Raw genomic sequence first — 7032 nt, 5'->3', positions numbered from 1 at the left:
TAGAGACTCACTAGGGACACGGTATTTTTTATGTATCCACACATGTATTTAACTTTCGGCCAATACAATTCTAGCATGGATAATAAACCTTTATCATGATTAAGGAAATATAATAACCACTTTATTATTGCCTCTAGGGCATATTTCCATCACCCATTCCCAACCCATGTTCTCCTCCCAAAACAGGAACCACTCTTAGACTAAACCTCATGCACATTTGGCCGCGGGTTACTACTGGTTTCAGATCAAGTCCTTCCATATCTATTCTGGTGTTTTGTTAGACTGAGGTTGTGAGAGTTGATACACTCCTTGAGGTACAATTGGGTGGATCAATCAAAGATTTTGCTTAATCTTGACATGGATTAAGCGCACGGAGATAAAGTGAATCCACTTGCCAGTGTAAGTGGTATACTCAGATTACTAGTGAGGTTCGATCATTGTTTAGCCTCAACACTATTATTGAGTTGAACGATTAGTCACGACTAGTCGATGGGTCACAACTAGCAAGTTGACTCGACTAGTTGGCTGAGTCGAGCGACTCAATCGACTAGTCGTGGTTTTTTAGTCAAATGAGTCAAATTGGCCCCACCTGCCATGTTTTTTTCTATTTTCTTGCCCAATCCCCTGGAAACCTAAATCACTCAGTCCCCTTGACCTAAGCCTCTCTTGCGACCCTCTCTCTTGGCCGTCCGCCGCCGCCCCACAAGCTTACTGGCGAGCGCCACCGCAAGCTAGTCTACTCCTCCCTTGGTCGTTGATGCTACTGGTCTGCTCCTCCCCTGGTTGACGCGGCTGCTGGTGTGCTCCTCCCCTAGTTGTCACCAGCTGCTGCATGTGTGCTCCTCCCCTGGTAACTCATGTTGACTAGTTGACCATGAGTCCTTATTACTCCACCCCCTAGTAAGGTCGTTCTATGGGTGGTGTGTTTCCGAAGGAGAACATTGTAGTAGCCGGGTGGCTAGGGTTCGTTCAGGAGTTTGGAGGTTGTGATGGAGTGATGAGGGCGAGAGTTGGCATTGCGTTGGGAGAGGGGGGTCCAATGGGATTTTATAGCCGAGCAAACCTCTTTTGTTTGGATCGAGTTAAGCTGGATATGTAAGTATTGGTTTAAACAGAATTGAAGACTACAAAGAAGATGCACAATTGTATTTTGCTTCCAAGCATGTATACACTCATTAAATGGTAATAACACAATAGACACTGGAAAGAAGGCTGGCGAATGAAATAATTAATAGCTTAATATTTTGAATAAAAGCAATGGTTCACACAAAAGTGAAGACTCCCTAGTTGTAGTATCAATGTAGGAGCTTCTAATCCTTTGATTTGTTTACAAACTTGTATATGTTCATTAAGTGGTAATCCCACAATGGCGCTCAAGCACAGCTTGTTCTTAGCTGAATCCATGGGTTGTAATAGAGTTGTTGTGATTTCTGATAATAGTGAATTAATAGAAATTATGAAGAACGGGAGGCCCCCTACAGGTATTGCTGCAGCGATTTATCATGATTGTTTTTCTATGGAGTCAGATTTTGTTAGGGTTAAGTATGAGCATGTGAATAGGGAAACAAATTATGTAGCTCATGAACTAGCTCAGTTAGCTAAATTCCAGACCAGTACGGTCTGGTTGGATGATCCTCCCCCCTCTATTGTACCACTCATGTTGAATGATGTAACATTATTATCTATTGAATAAAGAGGTTTTTGAGGTAAAAAAAACAATGGATAGTAAGAAGAAGACCGGCAAATTGATTGCTTAATATTTTGATGAATAAAAGCAATTGTTCACACAGAATTCAAGCCCCCCTTCCCAACCCCTATTCTCCTCCCAAAACAGGAACCACTCTTAGACTAAATATTTTGATGAATAAAAGAAATCAATAGTGATAATGAATTGCGAGCGACGAGGATATAATTGCTAGGTTTGAGGCAATGAAGAGTCTTTTCTGGCGCCATTGCCCGTGAGTGTAATGCTCTTGGCAAGTGAAATTTTGTAAGGAAACTTTCATCGTACATGGTGATTTTTATTTACACTTGCGATTGTGGTTTGTGGAAAATCATCATTTGAGAGGCTTGTTTGGGGTGTCGATGCCACGTGCACAGGTGGTAAGAGATGAGTCCCCACCTACTGAAAATATTTATTATGAGATTCCTATTACGGAAAGATTGCATGCTAATCCCAATGCAGGAGATAAAATCGTTCATCCTGATATGCACTTACTTCTTATAAATGAACTATATGGATTATTTAAGCTTGCACAATTATTGAGGAATGGAATTATAAAGAAGTTATTCCCTTTATTTTTGGAGGGAAAACATTGGCATGGTTTATGCTATTGGATGATTCCCATTCATGAGAATGGAACCGACTGAAGCTGAAATTCCACAATAAATTTTATCATATGCACTTGGTTCATCGTGATTGGAATTATATCCATAGTTTTTGTCCTCGTGAAGGAGAAATTGTCGCTCAAGCTTTCAAAGGCATCTTATATTATGAGACAGATGAAGTATTTATGTTTTTATTTTTATTTTTTTACTATATATATATTGTTTTAGAGTTATGTTTATTTAATTCAGGTTAATTTTCTATTTTCATTTTATTTAGTTTATTTTAATCCATTTTGTGTACTATACATTATTAAATAATTGAAAGCTTAATAATTAGGGGAACATCATTACTAATCTGGATACATAAACACAATACAAACATGCCCCCAACACTTCAAGAAGGTTGTCAAGCTTCCTGCTAGTTACAAGATTAAATTGCACAATGTGGTAGGAATTGATAGGTAGGGTAAATAAGTAAAACAATACAACAAAGTAAAATATTTCTTATGATGTTTCCAGTAAAGGAAAATAGACCCCCCCCCGATGCCATAGGTTCACTAGTGATATCTCTTACAGTTCGATAACGATTAAATCACAATATTTATATTTATGACTATGATCGTTAATGGTATAATATCATATATGCATTGCGTACCTGATATGTCGACCGTTATCCAACTGTATCTACAACTAATACTCCACGCCAATACGGCTATCCAGCATGCATATCAAAGTATTAAGTTTATTTGTTTATGAGAAACAGAGCATTGCAATAAGCATGAAGGCATAATGTAGACAGTAAAACTACCATCCAAGTGCGATAAAAAACCATTGTTTTATCCTTAGTGACAAAAATACAATACATATCTTGTCCCTTTCTGTCACTGGATATAGATCACCGCAAGACTGAACCCACTACTATGCACCACTTTCTCTGAAGAACTACGTATCAATCTTGGCCAGAGATGACAAATAGATCTAAAGCACACATAACTACTTAATTATACAACAAAGAAACTCCAAAAAGATTCAATATGATTCAATGAACAATCTGATCATAAAGTAATAATTCATCATATCCCAACAAACACATCACTGATTACATCATATTGATCCTGATCATGTGAGGCACCTCAAGGAAACTTTGTATTGAATTAAAAGGGAGAGATGATGCCATATAGCTACTGCTATGGACACTAAGGTCCTAAGGGAACTACTCACACATGATCATGGAGGTACCAAGGCTGATGAAGAAGCCTCCAATGATGGATTCCCTCTTCGTCAGGATGCCGGAACAGGCCTCCAGATTGAATATCCTCGAAACAGGAACTTGCGGCAATGGAAAAAATAAGAGAAAATTGGTACGGAGGGTTTCACAAAAATAGGATTTACATGCGAAAGAATGGATGTAAGGTGGTGCCCAGGGGCCCCATGCGGGTGGCCCCTAGCCGCATGGACCCCGTTGATACGTCTCCAACGTATCTATAATTTTTGATTGCTCCATACTATATTATCTTCTGTTTTGGACATTATTGGGCTTTATTATCCACTTTTATATTATTTTTGGGACTAACCTATTGACCTAGAGCCCAGTGCCAGTTTCTGTTTTTTCCTTGTTTTAGAGTATCGCAGAAAAGGAAAATCAAACGGAGTCCAATTGACCTGAAACTTCATGAAACTTATTTTTGGAAGGAAAGCAACCCGGGAGACTTGGAGTCCACGTCAAGGAAGCTTCGAGGAAGCCACGAGGTAGGGGGGCGTGCCCACCCCCCTGGGCGCGCCCTCCACCCTCGTGGGCCCCTCGTGGCTCCTCTGACGTACTTCTTCCGCCTATATATCTCCATATACCCTAAAACGATCTGGGAGCACAATAGATCGGGAGTTCCACCGCCAGAAGTCTCCGTAGCCACCGAAAGCCAATCTAGACCTGTTCTGGCACCCTGCCGGAGGGGGAATCCCACTCCGGTGGCCATCTTCATCATCCCGGTGCTCTCCATGACGAGGAGAGAGTAGTTCTCCCTCGGGGCTGAGGGTACGTACCAGTAGCTATGTGTTTGATCTCTCTCTCTCTCTCATGTTCTTGAGGTGATACGATCTTAATGTATCGCGAGCTTTGCTATTATAGTTGGATCTTATGATGTTTCCCCCCTCTACTCTCTTATAATGGATTGAGTTTCCCCTTTGAAGTTATCTTATCGGATTGAGTCTTTAAAGATTTGAGAACACTTGATGAATGTCATGTCGTGCGTATCTGTGGTGACAATGGGATATCACGTGATTCACTTGATGTATGTTTTGGTGATCAACTTGCGGGTTCCGCCCATGAACCTATGCATAGGGGTTGGCACACGTTTTCGTCATGATTCTCCTGTAGAAACTTTGGGGCACTCTTTGAGGTTCTATGTGTTGGTTTGAATAGATGAATCTGAGATTGTGTGATGCATATCGTATAATCATACCCACGGATACTTGAGGTGACATTGGAGTATCTAGGTGACATTAGGGTTTTGGTTGATTTGTGTCTTAAGGTGTTATTCTAGTATGAACTCTAGGGCTGTTTGTGACACTTATAGGAATAGCCCAACGGATTGATGGGAAAGAATAACTTTGAGGTGGTTTCGTACCCTACCATAATCTTTTCGTTTGTTCTCCGTTATTAGTGACTTTGGAGTGACTCTTTGTTGCATGTTGAGGGATAGTTATATGATCCAATTGTGTTATTATTGTTGAGAGGACTTGCACTAGTGAAAGTATGAACCCTAGGCCTTGTTTCCTAGCATTGCAATACCGTTTGTGCTCACTTTTATCATTAGTTACCTTGCTGTTTTTATATTTTCAGATTACAAAAACCTTTATCTACCATCCATATACCACTTGTATCACCATCTCTTCGCCAAACTAGTGCACCTATACAATTTACCATTGTATTGGGTGTGTTGGGGACACAAGAGACTTTTTGTTATTTGGTTGCAGGGTTGCTTGAGAGAGACCATCTTCATCCTACGCCTCCTATGGATTGATAAACCTTAGGTCATTCACTTGAGGAAAATTTGCTACTGTCCTATAAACCTCTGCACTTGGAGGCCCAACAACGTCTACAAGAAGAAGGTTGTGTAGTAGACATCACCCGTGTCTACCCCTGACAGGTCTCGACACTTTCAGGACTCCTAGTGCCGTGGAAAAAAAATCATATTAAATCCTGATGATTTTTTGACATATGTAGATATTGATTTTCTAAGAAGTCAAAAACATGCAAAAAATAAGGACCACTCTGGGCACTTAATTAGTAAATTAGTCCGGAAAAATAATATAAAATGTTATAAAAATATTCAAAAGTGATAATATAATAACATAAAACAATCAAAAAATATATATATATATGCTTGGGACGTATCAGCAAGTGTTTCTTCTTTCGTCCTTCTAACATGTACAAAAATGGAACCATAAAGCCTCACAAGATACACATGACCATAGTGTGCAAACAACATCACAAAAGACTGTCAAGAACCTAGCGTTGAAGGCCAATGACCGACAGACGTGTTTGAAGAAGATACTGGTGCTGCATCAGTACCACATCAGCAACGTCGAGGACAGTGGCGGAGCTATGTGTGCTCCTGGGGGTGCTGTGCCCCCCTCAGCCTAAGCAAAAAGTGTGAAGGAATTTTTTTAGAGGGTTTAGATGAGTATAAATTTAGTATTTGGCCCCCTCAGGTCTGCCAGTTTTACCATTTGCCCCCCTAGACTTTCTTCCTAGCTCCGCCAGTCGTCGAGGACAAGAAGGAGGGGGAACTAGTCACTTGCAAGATCTTCTACAGGATGGTGGAGTCCATGAAAGGTCAATAAGAAAGCATTAGTATAATGTGTAAATATATGCTACCTTTATAATCCATATAGTTGCCCTACACAAAAATCTACCCGATGTACCCGAAATTGAATCGACATCCTTGCTCGAAACAACGCTCTACAAAGGACCTGCCTGGGCTCTGCGGCCCCGTCCCTACACAAGAAATATCCAAAGCAATAGCACGGTGCCCAGGACGCACCTCCAGGCAAACCATTCTCTGGCTCCTAAGCCGTTGCTCCGAGGACCGACCATGACTGCATCGGCCCAATGGGTCACATTATCCTTCTTTCTCAGCTATATTTGGTTTTGCGTCATGGGCGTAATGGTTCATCTAGTAGCGAACAGAGAAAACAAAGGAGCAAGGAGAGTAGCGACAAGCTAGGTCGAGGTGAAGGGTGTTGTGGTATTTTGAGCATAAAATGGATCCCGAATCAGGAAAAGGGTGGCGGGTATCACTTAATTAGAATCTTTTTTGAACACAATATAGAGATAGACATTCATACATACACGTATACATACACCCCTATGAACGCATGCATGCATACTCCTATCTTTATGAACACCTCCGAGAGACTGAACCGACAAAATATTTTGATATCTTCGAAGTCATCACAGACGCCTTCATAGTCGACGGAAACGTCTCCTCCCACCGAACAAACATCGCCAGAAGCGTGAAATGGGGTTCAGAAATAATCTAGCCAAAAGTTTCGACTTCTTTTTGGTTACCGCTTATTTCCCCTGGTAGAAGCTCAAACAATTTGATTTTCTTTGACCTTTTGTCTACTTCTTCTGTTTGACTAATCACACATAGCAGCTAGTACAAGTCAACACAGCATAGATCTCATCTAGAAAAACACACA

The sequence above is a fragment of the Triticum aestivum genome, chromosome 4A (genome assembly GCF_018294505.1).
Source record: "Triticum aestivum cultivar Chinese Spring chromosome 4A, IWGSC CS RefSeq v2.1, whole genome shotgun sequence".
Lineage (NCBI taxonomy): Eukaryota > Viridiplantae > Streptophyta > Magnoliopsida > Poales > Poaceae > Triticum > Triticum aestivum.
This window is presented reverse-complemented; position numbering follows the sequence as displayed.